The sequence below is a fragment of the Diabrotica virgifera genome, chromosome 1 (assembly GCF_917563875.1).
Source record: "Diabrotica virgifera virgifera chromosome 1, PGI_DIABVI_V3a".
NCBI classification, from domain to species: domain Eukaryota; kingdom Metazoa; phylum Arthropoda; class Insecta; order Coleoptera; family Chrysomelidae; genus Diabrotica; species Diabrotica virgifera.
Genome location: NC_065443.1, coordinates 264,544,937 through 264,563,310, shown reverse-complemented (window position 1 = coordinate 264,563,310; position 18,374 = coordinate 264,544,937). Strand labels below are relative to the sequence as shown.

Below are 18,374 nucleotides of genomic sequence, written 5' to 3'. Positions count from 1 at the left end.
TGTTGAAAGTACGTGCTCATAACGATCATGTTTTTTTCTTTTGCAAAATCTATTAAGAGGTGACCATTTTCATTCGTTGTTTCATGCAGACTATATTTTCCTATGGTGGGTGTGTATATTTCTTCTTTTCCTATTTTGGCATTAGCATCACCTAGTACTATTTTTATATCGTATTTGGGAATATTTTCGAATACTGTATCTATTTGACTGTAGAAGTCTTCCTTTATCTCTATGTTTTTCTCTTCAGTCGGTGCATGTATGTTTATAAATGTTATTTTTTGGTATTTTCCTCTTATTCTTAGTATGCATATTCTCTCTGAAATTGGTTTAAAGTCAACGATTAGATCTTTCAGCTTTTTGTTTACTACAAATCCTGTGCCTAACATTCTATTTTCGCCTCCGCTATTGAAAAATAAATAGTCATTTATTTCCATTGAGTTTTGGCCTAGTTGTTTCGTTTCTTGTAGTGCTACTATTTCGAATTTATATTTTTTACATTCATCTACTAGGTGTTTCAGTTTTCCTTCTTCGTATGTTCCTCTTACATTCCATGTTCCTACTAATATATGTTCTTTTATGGGCTGCTTTTCATTAATAATCTGTACATTTTGTCTATTTCGTGTACCTGTACTTTGCCATGTCGTCTCCGTTATTTCAGTCTGCTTTCGTTGTATTGCTAGTTTTTTGGTTGTATATTTTTCTCTTTTATGAGTTGTTGTTGGCTGTTATTCCATGTCCATATTTCACCATTAATGATTAGCTTCTGGTATCCTATTTTTACATTTTTTCCATTATGCCTCTCTACCATAGCCTTGCTTCTAATTTCTTTCTGAATAATTCTTTCTTCTTTTGACATATCATCATTAATATAGATTCTTTCGTCCTTTTTGGTTTTTAATTTACTTTTATTTTTCATTACTTCTATTTTGTTTTTCACGCTGTTGAGTTCCACTATGACAGTATTTTCTCCTATTTTCCTTGCTCCATTTACATCTACTGAAACTTGTAGCTCTTTTTCCATAAAATTCTCCATAGCCCCTCGTAAAACTTTCTGATCATTTGTATCAATTTTTATTCCTTGTATTATTACATTTTTTCTCTTTCTTTCTCTTTCCAATTTCTCTATTTTTTCATTTGCTATACTAATTTCTTTTTCTAATTGACCTATTTGATTTATAGCTTTTTCGTTTGTTTCTCGCAGCTTTTTTATTTCATCTTTGTAGCCGCTTTGTTGATCTTTCAGTTCTTTAATTTCATTCTTTAGTTGTGTGATTTCGTCTCCAGATCTATATTGTTCTTTTTTTATGTCTTTTATATCCATTGCTAATTCCCTCATCATTTTCATCATTTGTTCCATTCCACTTATGTTATCTTCATCTGTTTTTTGTGATGTTCTAGCTGTTATTTTTGATTTTTTGCTGGGATGTTCCTCCTCTTCCCTTCTCCTTTTCATTTCATCATCTAATTCGCTATCTGAACTCATTGTTCTTAATTCCTAGTTATTTTTCGTGCTAGAGTTATTAGTCAATGCGTCACGGGTGAAGTTTCGTGGAGAACTCTACTCACAGTTCAAATTCCCACCCGCACCCGCGCTAGCCGTTACTAATTTTCCAGCACTTTTATTCCTAGGTAAAATCAAAATCAAAATCCGGCCCTGGTTATCTGTTTATAATAAAATTAATTATATTATAATAAAGTTTTCTACTTACAGCTGATTCTGTTTATTAATATGCTTTATTTTCCTGTAGAAATACACCATTCACAATATTGTTTTGTTTCCACCTACTGCAAAACCTGCTTTGTTTATATTCGATATCACACAAGTTTTTATCACTTTACACAAGAATTTAATTCCTTATCGTTGGAATTACTTTTTTCCGATTTTTTCACTGTATAATTAGTTAACTAATTAGGTTGTTTATTTATGTACCTCCATATATTGGTTTATAGTTACACTGCACTTTTGTATAACACAATTGTTTTATTGCTATATCTGCCCGAGAATCGAGTTAAGATACGAGCTAAACACCAACAATAAATCATAGTTTACAATGTATAAACTTTGGAAATCATGATTTGTGATTTACAATGTGATTCGGGATTTAACGTGTCTTGGTTTGTTTATTTCTACTGCATCTTGATTGTAAATTTAGCATAGTATGCTATTATAAACATTAAAGTATATAAATAATTGTGTGTGTATGTGTTTAAGCATTATTGGCTTCGGAGTCAATGTCCATTCGCCATCTTAACTTTTTGTAATTATTTTGTAATATTTATGCGGAAGCTCTAAAAAGCCGATGCCGCACTGCAGGATGCTAGATGGTGGCTTGGAGGGTGGATTTTAAAGGTGGATGGTGGGGGGTCGCTGCATCCTGGACGCAGTGAAAGAGTGAAATGAAGTCAGATGTCAGTATCCAACTGACTGCTGAGGAATCGTTTGTTTCATTTGTTACGTTACATTTGGTTTGTTTTTTAGCTTATCGTCATATTAGAGGTAAAACTCACTCACTAAACTTTTCACAAAGTGGAGAAAAATCGACTTAAAGACAAAAATTGTTTTTTAAATTTACCTGACTTGAATATTGGATTTTTTTTAATGCAACTGCAAAGAATAAATAAAACAGATATTTTAAGCCATGTTTCATCACAAAGTGGGTCTGCTGGCTCCCAAATTGCCCTTGTTTTATATACAGCACTTATTACGCTTTTATCCATAGCGAGGCTACCCGGATGGATTATCAAACACGACTGATATGGGTGGATTGTGGATAGACGCCTGGCGGACCACCGGGTGGGTAGATGGCAGTGGGAGGCCACTGCGGCTACCGTCGTTGTATTATTCGTGGTATAAGTAGCTGGATGGTCGCCAGGCGGGTATCTACCATCCACCATCCTAGCAAACTTCCTGCACTGCGGCATCGGCAGGCCGATGTGGAAAGTGCGCACCGAAAGGAGTGCGTCTTGGTTTCTTCTCGTTTGTTTATAGACGAAGCAACGAAGCATTAAACCTAGGAATTTTGTGCAGTAAGATGAATCGTCATGCAACTTTTTGCATTCGATTAGAGAGAGTGTCAGGCAACTTTGTGAACTAAATTCATCTAGGGCAAAAAATTTTGTGCATAAGAAAATGCATTTTAAAAGTGCATCCCGAAGAGGTGAAAATGAAAAATTTAGAACTCTGGCAATATTGATGGAAATGAGTTGAATTTCTATAATCGGGGGTTTTGGGGATCGCTGAGTACGAATTTCATATCGGCGATGGTCTCCAAGGTACCTGGTGCCCACGGTGGAACTCGTCGCCTAAAGTTTTACGTTATAATCATTAAAAATCAGTCAATATCCATTACTCGGGGGATTTTTGCGGTCGCCGGCCACGAATTTAGTGTTGGCGATAGTCTCCAAGATACCTGGTGCCCAGGGTGGAACTCGTCGCCTGGAGTTTTATGTTATAATCATTCAAAATCAGTCAATAACCATTACTCTGAGGGTTTTGGGAGTCGCTGAACAAGAGTTTCATGTGGTCGATGGTCTCCAAGATACCTGGTGCCCAGGGTGGAGCTCGTCGTCTGGAGTATTATGTTATAATTATTCCAAATCATTTAAAACCATTACGCGGGAGGTTTTGGGGGTCGCTGAGCACGAATTTCATGACGGCGATGGTCTCCTGTGTACCTGGTGCCCAAGGTGGAACTCGTCGCCTGGAGTTTTATGTTATAATAATTCAAAATCAGTCGATAACCATTACTCTGAGGATTTTGGGGGTCGCTGAACAATAATTTCATGTGTTCGATGATCTCCAAGGTGCCTGGTGCCCAAAGTGGAACTCGTCGTCTAGAATTTTATGTTATAATTATTACAAATCATTTTAATCCATTACTCGGGGAGTTTTGGGGGTCGCTGAACATGAATTTCATGACGGTGATGGTCACCAAGGTACCTGGTGCCAAGGGTGGAACTCGTCGCCTGGAGTTTTATGGTATAATCATACAGAATCAGTCAATAACCATTACTATGAAGGTTTTAGGGGTCGTTGCGCATCAATTTCATGTTTGCGATGGTCTTCAAGGTAGGTATACAATAATCTAAAAAGTGCGTGTTAAATGAATGTTAGTGCACGTATTCATAATCAATTTATTTGTATAATATATTGAAAAAATTAATAAAAAAGTAAAATAAAATAAAAAAATTTCTCTCTTCCGCAATTTCGAAAACCAAAATTATAAAACAGCGCAGCTATAGACTGTAGGTAATGAAAATTCCTTTAATACCAATCCTAAACAGCTTGATATTATAATATTATTATTTATTCTGTAATTAACAAAACTAATAAGTATAAAATATATGACTTTTTCAAAACACCAACATTAAAAATTTACTTTGCTTTAAATACGGTATCACTTTTTAGATGTTTTTTTATAATTAATTAAAAATTTTTAAAAGAACAGAACTACATAAATGTGTAGCTTGGAGGTATTCACATATATACTATGCTTTGTTTTTAAACCAGGAGCAGTAAAATAAAATGACAGATTCACACCCAAGAAAGTCAATAGAAAAATCACCATATACATATTCTTTTTTGGTTGAGCATATCGGCCTTCGACGGCAATCCATCAACATTATATTTTATATTATACTAATACGTCGCTAAAGAGTTCTAAAAACCACTGTTTTTTTTTATATAAAAGCAGACTACTCTAAAAAATTAAAATAATACCGCAGAAAACACAAACTATCGCTGATATAACTTAATTACCCTTGAAATGCTAATTATGTCAAAATTTCATAAATGTCATTAGTGTCAAAATTTAACGACAACTGCTTTAAAAGCGACAAAATTTTAAAATAATTTTTAAATAGGTAATTTTTTATGATATAATATAAAAGCGTTTTAAGAAAAATTATTAATGAAAAATATATTTAGCGACCCCCAAAACCCCGAAGTGATGGATATTGACTGATTTTGAATGAATATAACATAAAACTACAGGCGACGAGTTCCACTCTAGCCACCAGGTACTTTGGAGACCATCGCCGACATGAAATTCGTACTCAGAGGCCTCAAAAACCTCCCGAGTAATGGTTATTGACTGGTTCTGAATGGTTACAACATAAAACTCCAGGCGACGAGTTTCACCCTGGGCACCAGGTAACTTAGAGACCATCGCTGACATGAAATTCGTACTAAGCGAACCCCAAAACCCCCAGTCCCAGATTAATGGTTTTTCACTGATTTTGAATAATTATGACATAAAACTCCAGGCGACGAGATGCACCCTGGGAACCAGATACCTTGGACACCACCGCCAACATTAAATTGTGTTTAGCGACTCCAAAAACCCCCCGAGTAATGGTTATTGACTGATTTTGAATGGTTATAACATAAAACGCTAGGCAACGAGTTCCAACTCTTGGCACCAGGTACCTTGGGCACCATCGCCGACATGAAATTCGTACTCAATGACCCTCAAAACCACCAGGGTAATAGTTTTTGACTAATTTTGAATAATTATAACTAAAAACTCCTGGCGACGAGTTCCACTTTAGGCACCAGGTACCTTGGAGACCACCGTCGACATTAAATTCGTGGTCAGCGACCCCAAAACCGCCGTGTAATGGATATTGACTGATTTTTAATCATTATAACATACAACTCCAGGCAACGAGTTCCACACTGGGCACCAGGTACCTTGGAGACCATCACCGACATGAAAATCGTACTCAGTGACCTCCAAATCCCCCAGGGTAATAGTTTTTGGCTGATTTTGGATAATTATAACTAAAAACTCTAGGCGACGAGTTCCACCCTGGACACCAGGTATCTTGGATGCCATCGCCAACATTAAATTCGTGGCCGGCGACCGCAAAAACCCCCGACTAATGGATATTGACAGATTTTTAATGATTATAACATAAAACTCTAGGCGACGAGTTCCACCGTGGGCACCAGGTACCTTGGAGACCATCGCCGGTATGAAATTCGTGCTCAGCGATCCCCAAAACTCCCAAGTATAAAAATTCAACTCATTTCCGTCAATATTTCCCAAGTTCTAAACTTTTCATTTTCATCTCTTCGAGATGCACTTTTAAAATGCATTTTCTTATGCACAAAAATTTTTGCCCTAGATGAATTTAGTTCACAAAGTTGCCTGACACTCTCTCTAATCGAATGCAAAAAGTTCCATGACGATTCATCTTACTGCACAAAATTCCTAGGTTTTGGGCTTTTTAGTGCTTCGTTGCTTCGTCTATTAGGTAGGTATCCAATCATAATCCTGCTCTAATTTTATAAAGAACTGTTTTCTAAAGTATAAATTAGAAAAACATTTAATACAAGAACTTACAGGAACTTACATCCATATTACAATGGATGAAAATATCTTGAAAGCGAATGCACAAAGTTAGAAGTAAAATCGAATTTGAATAAAATTGAGATTGTGAGATTATTTATACATAGAATGATCTTATGTTAACTGGTATAGTTCAATGCATATAAAATGTTAATTTTAAGATTGGAACAATGGAAACATAGGTGTTACAAAATTGTGTAACACCTATGCAGACAAAGGTGGACTCCAGTGAGGTACGTTATTGAATTCAAATAAATAAATGATTCCTCATTAGAATATTTTATTAAAATAGAGAGACAGACTTTTGCTAGAAATAAACAAATCATAGTATCAAATAAACAAACAGTTCTTTTTTTAATAACGGGTATTGCCACCCCTAGAACTAGTAATGTTTTAACAATAAACAAACAGTTCTTTCTAATAGCGGGTATTATTTGATGTTGGCGTTACACCCCGATGCATTGAGTGGCATATCCCTAGCCTGGTCTATTGTTAACATGTCTCTGATTGCCATCCCTAAAACTAGTAATTTTTTACATATCGTTGGCATACTTCAAATAATTTTCTAATTTGGGCCTGGTTAATTTGGTTCCACATGTCCACTGACTATTGTCAGCTCATTTAAGTCTTCAGGTGCTGCTTGTAGAGCTCCTATATTTTTCCTAAATGTTAGAAGCGGTTTAAGTCTGAACCTCTTGGTGGCCAATTCATTGTTATGCATTAATTGAAAATCATCCCCAATAAAAGGTGTATACGGTACAACGTAAAGTCACAGTTTTTTTGCTTATACGAAACAGTTAGTTCACTCTAGTTTTTATGCGGTTCCTGCGCTTGCAGAAACTCCTAGCAGACTGCGTAGTAGACTAGGAGGAAAATGTTGCTGTTGCAAGATTTAAAATATTCCGATAAAGAATATTCCAAAATTATAATAAAATAATTATGATTATCGATTTTTTTCAAAAAGCTGAAAATTAAATTCATAAATGGTAAAATCCTTTATGTACACACTTGTATAAAATTTGAAAATTAATATCTTCTAATTATTGATTGAATGTATTCAGAAAATTAATCACAAGTAACTATCTAAATTGGTGACATTTGGCAACAGTGAGTAGATCTGGTTTATTTATGTATGTTTATTCCAAACATAACCTTATATTATAAACAGTTGTTTATTTAGAGTTATTTATTATTGTTTTCTCATATTTTGCAATTGTTAAGTTGGTTTACTTCGAATTTAATATGCATTACTGTGGTATTTCTCCAGTTTTCTAAGAAGTTTGGTGATTTTGAATTGGGATTATGATGAATTTAACCCAAAGGCAATGTGTGTTTATTTATGTGGCAAAATTCCAGGCACCATAAAAATTTGAGTTTCTTCCTGTTGCCCATGGATGAAATCGGTAAGAACGTAAATTCTATTTAATATCATTGACATCATTTTTGACGTGCTGTCGTTTTAGGTTTGCAGAATGAAAAGAAATTGTTCAATGTGATATACTTTCTATGAACAGTCCTCAATATTGTTACATTAACTTTTAAATATGCACTTTACATCTTGAGGAGCAGGCCTTTGCAGAAATACTGAAAAGCGGGTTGCAAAACAACGCAAAATAAAACAAAACGAAATATGTCTTGAGATTAAACATTCAAGTTGAAGGTGTGTTCTTTCTTAAACTGAAATGATAATTTTGTAATTCTGTAGGCACATCTATTGAGAAGTTAGAACCAGTGGCAAAGTGCCTTAAGGGAATCTATGACATATAATTGAAGGTATGAGTACATATATGTTTCAAATTAATTGTTGGATGATTCTGAAAAAGTGTAAATTTTTTTCATGAATTTGGTACATAACTGTCTTTATCTAAACTCTAAAAACCATTGACATCTGTTTTGAAAAACCATGTTCCTAGAAACCATTGATAACAAATATAGACGGTTACCTCTGCATTTATTGTATCATCTTACTACCCTATCCATAGTGAGTCTAATTTTTAAATCTATAATTGCTTACGTGCTGGTTTCATAAAGATGCTTCAAAAATCTATATGGGTCTTACTAGGCAGCACAGCCATGCCTTTAATAGCTTTTCCAATTATATTTTCAATATGCTTATTCTAGTTAAGATTGCGGGATAAAAAGACCACTAAATATTTGAGTTCATTTTTAGCTATCAGCATTGGCTCTACAGCCCATGGTGGGTCTTGGCCTGTTCCAGAATCAGCTTCCACTCTTTCCTATCCTTTGCTTGGCTTTCCAATTTCTCACTCGAGCATGGATTTTTGGTATATATGGGATTATATTGTGATAACGACCAGATCTATGAAAGAATAGTATGTTGTTAAAGAAGATTGTGGTGACACTATTCATGAATATCTGATAATATTGGTTAATGTGAATGGAGTCCAAAATGGGTTTAGGCTGTTATATAAAAAAACTAGGTCATTAGCATATGGAAGTAGGGCGACATTATCTGGTATTAAATTATGTGAATGAGGAGAATTAAACCTAAAAATTTATTCTGCTAATCAATATGATTTTAATATATTTTAATATAAAACATATGTTATTCTTTCTAGGGACATCTCTGAAGGAATTACAATTATTTGCCAGTATGTCAAATGAATTTTCAACATCAGTCATACTTCCATGAATTTATTGATGAAAATAAAACTAGGTACATGATTTATTATTTACTTCCAAGGGATTCTAAGATACTATGTGTAAAAAGTCCAATATGCAGTGATGAGCATGCTAATAACTGGCAAAATATGGGATATAACGCCAAAGATGGGAAACATGGGATGCATTCTGAAATAAAAAGAGATGAAACTGAGAGAAATTATCCATATAAACATATAAATCAACATTACATTACATAGTTTCCCACCTTTAGACGTATCAGATGAGTATGAGAACTGTCACTGTGACAGGAGAATTTTATAAAATACTCCTGTCACAGAGATCTAAAGGTGGGAAACTATGTAATGTTATCATCGGCTAAGAGTGTTAACCTGCTAACCCCATTTTTCACTGTGAGTGATATTGGGGTAGTTTCTAGGTCTGTGTACCTTCATACCATGTCCCACAAGCCCGCTGGTTCCACTGTAGTGTAGAGATAGCTATTTCTAAACTACATTGGTGTCGGCGGGTTTGTGGGGTGGTGTATGAAAATACACAGACCCAGAAACTAGCCCAATATCACTCAAAGTGAAAAATGGAGTTAGCAGGTTAAAACTCTTATCCAACGTTATGTTAATTTATTCGTTTATAACGATAATTTCCACTTCTACCAGTTTCATCTCTTTTTATCTCACAAGTTAATATGTTTTCCATCTTTTGCGTTATTTTGCCGGTTATTAGTGTGAGTGCTCATTACTGTCTATTTACGATTCTGTGATTTCTCAATATGATGCTGAGTAGGTATAGATGAGTATCTACAACCCTTTCAAAACAGAAATTTATGAGTTCATTTTATGTACCTATTAAACTTTATTTTAAGGATGAATTTGAAATGCTTGTAGGGAATATATCTGTAAAAATAAAATTGGTATTGTAAAATTGAAATTCTCAAAATATAATTTATAATTCGAATGTATTATTATTTTTTTCCTCTATAGAAAAGTCCTCTTATTAGTTTCCTCATTAGCTCTTTTAACAAGACATCAGTACTTCGTTTTTTAGATTTCTCACAAGGATTCAGATCCGGAAGATCCTGCGTAGACGCCAGTACTTACTTAATTACTTATTCCTCTTCACTCCATGCGGAGCATAGGGCGTCAACTGTCTGCCTCCATTCTGTCTTATCCTTTGCACTGATCTTTATTTCTGTCCAGGTTTTCCCAATAGGGCTTTTCATTCACAGTCATTTGTTTCGAGCTTCTGTCATATGTCGTATAATCCGTGTATATTAGTATTATATACAGATTATACAACATATGACAGCAGCTCGAAGCAAATGACAATCAGTGAAAAGCCCTATAGCATTAATTTCTTTTTCAACAATTCTTTTCCACATTTCTACGGGTCTACCTGGTCTTCTCTTTCCATGTGGTATATATTCTAGGGCTTGCCTCGCTATGTCTGTGTCAGGTTTCCTTAGTGTGTAGTGTGTGCCCCATCCAACTCTATTTCCTTTTGCATATTATCTTATATATACATAGGTTTCTGGTTAGTTCTTGTCCATAGCTCTTGGTTTGATATACGGTTTGGCCAGTAAATGTTAAGAATCTTCCTTAGGCATTTATTTATGAATACCTGCATCTGTCCAATACATTTTCTTGACACTTTCCAAGTTTCTGCTCCATATAGTAATACAGTCTTCACGTTGCTGTTGAATAGTCTTTCGGTTTTAATTGTCATCTGATGTGAAGACCACATTTTCCTTAGCATGTTGAATGCGTTTGTAGCGTAGACGCCAGTATTGTACTATTTATTTTTGTACTAAGACAAATCACAGAAAAGGCCATCGAGTACAATAAACCAGCATATCTATGTTTTACCTGACAAAGGCTTTCGATCGCATCCAAGTCGAAGACGTCTTACACTTAGTGTATAGAAGAGACATGCCAATCAATACGAACCACCGAAAACATATATTTCCATAATCGAATACAGGCAAAGATAAATGGAAAACTAACACAGTTTATACCAGTACAAAGCCGAGTCAGACAAGGGAACCCGTTAAGCCCACTGCTCTTTAATGTATCTAATAATGGACAAAATAATAGAAGCAGTATGTAAAGATCATGGTTACAGAATGGGGAACAAAAAACTCCAAATATTAGATTATGCAAACGACGCCGCATTAATCGCCGAGACAGAAGACAATCTCCAAAGATTAATACACATCTTCAATACAACAGCCAAGAAATACAATATGATAATATCAGCAGAAAAAACACATGTATGACATCTAAATACCCACTACGAGGTAAAATCGAAATTGATGGGAAAATATTAAAGCAAGAAGCAAGGTTTAGATATACCCAGTTACGGAGATGTTGAAGAGGAAGTACGACAACAAAGCTTAAAAGCAAGTAAAGCGGTGGGATCTCTTAATGACACAATCTGGAAGAACGAACACCTAACCTAAGACAAGACACAAAAGCAAGAATCTATAAAGCAGCAATTAGAACTATATTGACATACACGGCAGAGACAAGACCTGACACATCTAAAACGAGACGACTACTAGAAACAACCCAGATGAAAATACTTAGACGAATATCAGGGAAAAGTCTGTTGGATAGAGAGAGATGCGAAAACATAAGAAGATCATGCAATGTAGAAGACATAAATGGATGGGTGACAAAACGGAAACTGGAGTGGAACGAACACATTAGTAGAATGGCAGAGGATAGGATAGTACGAATAGCACGAGATAAGTCACCAAATGGATGAAGAAGTATTTGCAGACTAAGAAAAAGATGGTGCGATAATTTAAACAATTTAGGAGGCTAATATTGAAGAAGAAACAGTCTTTAAAGCCTACCTACAAGAAGGAAAAAGAAGAAGATTATAAGCTTTCATTCGACACTTCATTGTCATTCAATCTGTATTAATAATGGAAGAGTTATATTTACGGCGCGTCGAATAATATATCGCTTGTACTATCCTGGAGAATTTAAAACCGTATTTCCGATTGCATTTTTAAAACTGGAAGTCCTTTGCCAAATATCTCACCTTTAGTACTATCCTTGGATTATAAGCTTTCATCTGACACCTCATTTGTCATTCTATCTGGTATAATGACTGAGGAGTTGTGTTTAGGGACAGACGGACGTATATAATCAACGCTTTCACATTTTTTTCAAAATTGAGTGAAAACAGTATTTCTTTAGAAATCCATAAATATATTCGCTAATAAGGAAGAAACTAATTTGCAGTGGTTATAGCCAACTTTCATTAGTGGAGTAGGCATTAGAAGAAGACCAATGAAGATAAAGTAGAGCCCATTGTTAGACCAAAATTTTGTTTAAATAGAAAAAATTAGTTAGTTGAAAATAGTAGGTACATAACCTCAATGAATCCATTAAAGCTGATACATTTAGTCTTCAGAACAACAATAATAATTATAATGTTGTTCTGAAGCTATTTCCTTGTGGCATTTTTATAATTACGTATTTTTTATGGGAAATAAGCCACAATTTTACTAAAAAATGAATTTATTAACGTTTCGAAGCCCAAATCGGGTTTCGTTGTCAAAATACAAAATACTATTAAAATAAAACAAACATGTTGTTGCTAAGTAAAAAAATTCTTCTAATAATTTATTTAATCTGACTCATTTATATTGGCAATTCAGACGTATATTATACATTTTAAAGTAGAAGACTTTAAAATGATATCGCCAATATTTATGAGTTGCGTTCCTGGGACGACTTTACTAAAAGATAGTTCATTCGATTACATGAAATCAATCCCAACTCAAGAATATCCGTCGCAAAAAAAAAAAATTATAGCATGTGATCTGTCTTTAAAAAGACAACCAAATGCAACGATGACAGTAAAATTCTCGCGTTAGAGATTCCATAGTAAATCACGAGGGAAAACCAGGAAAAAACCTCGTGATACTATCCCGACATCGTAAGTATTTGGTCTTACATTTAATCTACCTTCAAAAACTAATATCAAACTCTGACTTTAATATGTTTAAATTATAAATAATATTAATATTACATAGATATACAATAAGTAATACTAAAATATAAAATTTGTACTAACTCGATATATTATTGACTTACTAATCGTGGTATTTTCTTTCTATTGACTTCCTCTTTCAGTATGGGTAACCACATCCTACTGCATTCTACCGAGGAATTTGCGACACAATTTGTTTCATTTAGCATAATTAGAGCCGCTTCTTTGATTTTTCTCTTTTTACTATCTGATTCTTTCAGGACTATACTTGAATCTCTCCACTGAACTCAAATTAACAGATATCTCAATTACAAATCAAATCACAACATCAACGTTAAAAAGGGAATCATTAAATCCTTATATGATAGAGCCAAAATTACTTGTTCTAACGAAAATTCATTTTTAGAAGAAAAACAATTGTTAACATCTGTTTTATTAAAAAATGATTATCCTTTATCGTTTATAAATAAGGAATTGACAAGATTAGATCGAATGGAACAGAACAACTTAGAACGGGATCCTACAACATTCACAAGAAATAATACGAGGAAAATAACAATACCATATATAAAAGGACTATCCGAGAAACTTAAAACGATAGGAAATAAATTCAACATTTCAACAACATTCAAAACAACAAACACATTGAGATCTATTCTATCTAAAACTAAACCTAACAATGAACAAGAAAGAACAAAGAATTGCATTTATAGAATACCTTGTGAATGCGAACAATTTTATTTAGGTGAAACATCAAGACCATTAAACGTTAGAATAAGTGAACATCAGTCTTATATTAAAAACAGAGAATTTGATAGATCTCAGATATGTCAACACGCATGGGATAATGAACATAGAGTTCAGTGGAGAGATTCAAGTATAGTCCTGAAAGAATCAGATAGTAAAAAGAGAAAAATCAAAGAAGCGGCTCTAATTATGCTAAATGAAACAAATTGTGTCGCAAATTCCTCGGTAGAATGCAGTAGGATGTGGTTACCCATACTGAAAGAGGAAGTCAATAGAAAGAAAATACCACGATTAGTAAGTCAATAATATATCGAGTTAGTACAAATTTTATATTTTAGTATTACTTATTGTATATCTATGTAATATTAATATTATTTATAATTTAAACATATTAAAGTCAGAGTTTGATATTAGTTTTTGAAGGTAGATTAAATGTAAGACCAAATACTTACGATGTCGGGATAGTATCACGAGGTTTTTTCCTGGTTTTCCCTCGTGATTTACTATGGAATCTCTAACGCGAGAATTTTACTGTCATCGTTGCATTTGGTTGTCTTTTTAAAGACAGATCACATGCTATAATTTTTTTTTTTTGCGACGGATATTCTTGAGTTGGGATTGATTTCATGTAATCGAATGAACTATCTTTTAGTAAAGTCGTCCCAGGAACGCAACTCATAAATATTGGCGATATCATTTTAAAGTCTTCTACTTTAAAATGTATAATATACGTCTGAATTGCCAATATAAATGAGTCAGATTAAATAAATTATTAGAAGAATTTTTTTACTTAGCAACAACATGTTTGTTTTATTTTAATAGTATTTTGTATTTTGACAACGAAACCCGATTTGGGCTTCGAAACGTTAATAAATTCATTTTTTAGTAAAATTGTGGCTTATTTCCCATAAAAAATACGTAATAATTATAATAATTATTTATGAAACTATCGATAAATTGTCAAGAGCTTCGTAAACGTTAATTGTAGAAAAGTATTCCTTATTTGGAAAAATCTATTTCAAATTTAATTTGTCCTATTTATTTTCGAGCAGTGTATCAAAAATGATGTTGAGCAGTATAACACACGCTGTTATGCGCTTGCGTCCGGCTGCAAGGTCTCGATGCGCAGTGGGAAAAATGGAACATTTTTTCATAACGTACTTCACGGCAAGTGACTATACTGATTGTTGTATAAACCCAAGGTTCATAAATAGACAGGTTGCATGGTAACTTTCCACCAATCACGTCGAGAATCTAATGGCGGGAGTGACGTCACCCAGAATGCTGCATTCAAATTCATTCACTTCACTCATTGAAATGAACTCGGAAAGTAGGAATGTATTGAAAATATGTATATTTAAAAAAAATACGTTTGGATTTTTAATGACTATTTATTTCATATATATTCTTTAAAAAATGTGGTAGATACCTGTAGAGTTACAAAAATCATAGAATATAATTGCAATTAAATATATTATGCAGTAGAATAGCATTACTACATACTTAATTAAAGCAGAAGTAGATTCTTCTTTGTGTGTATATGGGACTAAATCATTCAAATATCCTAGGTATATTAATAATGGGTTGAATACAATTTACTTTTTTAAATGATTTTGAGTAGGTATATAATAATTTTGGATTGGGGATAATGCATGTAGTACATTATTATAAATTCCTCCTAACATGTAAACCATGGTGAAAAAGAGATTCAACTAAAGATTTATGTATCAAAATTAGTAGTTTTTCCCTTAAGAGCATCTGCGATTACGTTAGGTACTGGATTATAATATCTAAAACTATTAAAACATTATGATTCCATTCAATTAGGTACCTGTGAAGTCTTACATTAGTAAATTATAAAAAAATACAATTTCAGTGCAATAAAGGGAATTTTCCCCATTTTATATAAATATATTCATTTAGTTTATAATTGTTTATTCAAACGATCTTCAGATGGCTGCAATCCAGTAAGTAGGTACTTAACATAACCACATTAAAATGTATCTTAACACTTGTAAAAGAGTTTTGGGTTTAAGTTATTATACTAAGAACACTTAATCATATCTATAGATACATTATATCTCAAGATATAAACACAAATTAAAACACTAACGATATTTAATAACAAAATATAGCCTCCAAACCACCTATCCTATTATGTTTACAAAAAATTCGTAAAATTGATCGTCTGGGTGACGTCACGATGACAATATTTCATTTGTCAAGGTCAAAGTTACCATACAACCTATGGTATAGGGACCTTGGTGTAAACCTATATACTATATACTGTGGTAAAGTTCTAGAATATCAGAAGTGTGGGCCGTTTAAGCCACATAAACTAAACATGCGTGCATAGACATAGGCCCACTTAAAAATTTGGTCATTTTTGATGTCTCTAATTTCCTACACATGTTGTCCGATTTAAGTGATTTTTTAATATGTTTTAGCCTTATTCTTTATCAATATTTCTGTAATAATATTGTTTCTAAGCAGGTAAATTTTCATTGTACACCGGGTGTACACCAGGATTTATTTATTGCTTTAAAACCGGTTGGGATATGCAAATGAAATTTGGTGGGTTTTAAGACGTAGTTATTGCACATTAGAAATTGTATATTCACCACTGGCGTGCATACGGGTAATATGATCGTTCATATTATAACAGAGCCTACCTTTGGATCCAAGGGTTATGAGTTCGAATCCCAGCTGGGTAGGAAATTTTTCTTTATTAAAAATTTAATAAATTACAATCGTTAATTTCTATCCTTATTGGTTGGGTACTCATCTGAGGGATCGGAGATGTTCGGGATCAATAGGCGTCTCCTTGTAAAGACAATGAAGTCGGCTTTACTAAGTAACAAGACATTTACTAAATACACACACTACACATTACACTGTAATCTGGTAGCGACACGCTAAATGATTAATATCTTTGCCATTAAAAAAACTCATCTCTTTCTTGATCTTAGGTACTAAAGATTTTATCACTGCTTTGATTTCATTTTTCATTTTTCATTTTTTTCCGCTCCTATTGTATTCTTTGTTTCGCGCTATAATAAAACAATCCATTTTTTGTGTTAAAAATCACTTGATTATAAGGAAAGTGATTACAAGCAGCTAATTGTTTTGTGAACACACCAACCATAATTAATAACACATTTATGATTACTCGTACCGTATCCCTTTCCCGCTATCTCATACACAAAAACCGTCTAAACGTCCTTGTAGATGTTACAAGACATCTCTCCCTAATTTCCACAAAAAGCAACGGCAACACAGCAGCCGGTATTAATTTTGCTTGTACTTATAGTCCAGTAAATGACCGTTTTGGAGTGTAATTTTTCTCGTGCGATGGAATTGCTTGAAAATTTGGATTTAGATTTCTCTTACCCACTACTTCACTTATGAACTTGAGCATAGGGTTGCTTTTCTTAGGGGGTAAAGCCACTCTTTCCCCGAGATGAGAAAACATACGTTTAAAATAAGTCAGGAAATCAATAAATTGACAAATTCTAAGCAACTTTTGTTCTATAGAGTTTTTTCACTAAGTCAATACTCTTCGAGTACTTTGCGAGTGAAAATATGTTCATCGGTCAACAAAAAAACCACATCTTCAGACGATTTTTCGCAAATAACTTGAAAAGTGAGTATTTTATAAAAAAAAACATTCGCGGACACGACTGCATTTGCAGACACTTACAAATGGACATTACTGTCTGCATTTGCAGTCGTGTCATGGAATGGGTTAAGTAGGTATTATTTGTTAAGTATGTAATAGACCCAGTAGAAGCAGAGTTAGCTCATGAAAAGTAGGTTCTTATTCGTCAAATTCCAAATCGAATGTTTCAACCTGAAATAACAAAAAAATAAAGCACTTTTCCGGGAAAACTCATTAAAATTTTTTTAAAGTATTTAAGAAATTTTGTTTTTTTTTATAAATGTTTCTAGTATGAAAACTAAACAAGCTAGGTTCTAAATAAAGTTGGTCCTTTTTTTTTGGCAAGAATCTTTGAACAGCAATATCTTAACCAATTTTGATCTAACAGAAAAATAAAAAAATCCAAAATATCCAGAAAAACAAAACCTACCTTTTTTAGTCCTTGAAATTTTTCGTAAGACAGTTTTTTTTAATCTCCAAAAAATTTTTAATTCAAAACCAAATTTTTTAAAAATAAGCATTTTGTACGGTAAAACTAGATCATATACAGGGTGTCCCGAAAAGATTGGTCATAAATTATACCACAGATTCTGGGGTCAAAAATAGGTTGATTGAACCTCACTTACCTATATACAATAGTGCACACAAAAAAAGTTACAGCCCTTTGAAGTTACAAAATGAAAATCGATTTTTTTTCATATATCGAAAACTCTCAGAGATTTTTTATTGAAAATTGACATGTGGCATTTTTACGACAGCAATATCTTAAAAAAAAATTAAGTAAAATTTGTGCACCCCATACAAATTTTATGGGGGTTTTGTTCCCTTAAACCCCCCCAAACTTTTGTGTACGTTCCAATTAAATTATTATTGTGGTACTATTAGTTAAACACATTATTTTTAAAACTTTTTTGCCTCTTATTACTTTTTCGATAAGCCAGTGTTTATCGAGATATTTTGAATATTTGTCGAAT

At 33.4% G+C, this 18,374-nt stretch overlaps 1 protein-coding gene and 1 long non-coding RNA gene across 3 annotated transcripts in view; both read left to right on the top strand.

Moving 5' to 3' along the window:
- The window catches only part of LOC114344785 (uncharacterized), an 834,291-nt gene that overhangs the window by 288,100 nt on the left and 527,817 nt on the right, over positions 1-18,374 (top strand). The window lies entirely within an intron of this gene.
- On the top strand, positions 7,122-8,862 carry LOC126884075 (uncharacterized). Its single transcript, XR_007697834.1, has 3 exons — positions 7,122-7,756; positions 7,817-8,126; positions 8,524-8,862. It is a non-coding gene; the product is annotated as an uncharacterized LOC126884075 (long non-coding RNA).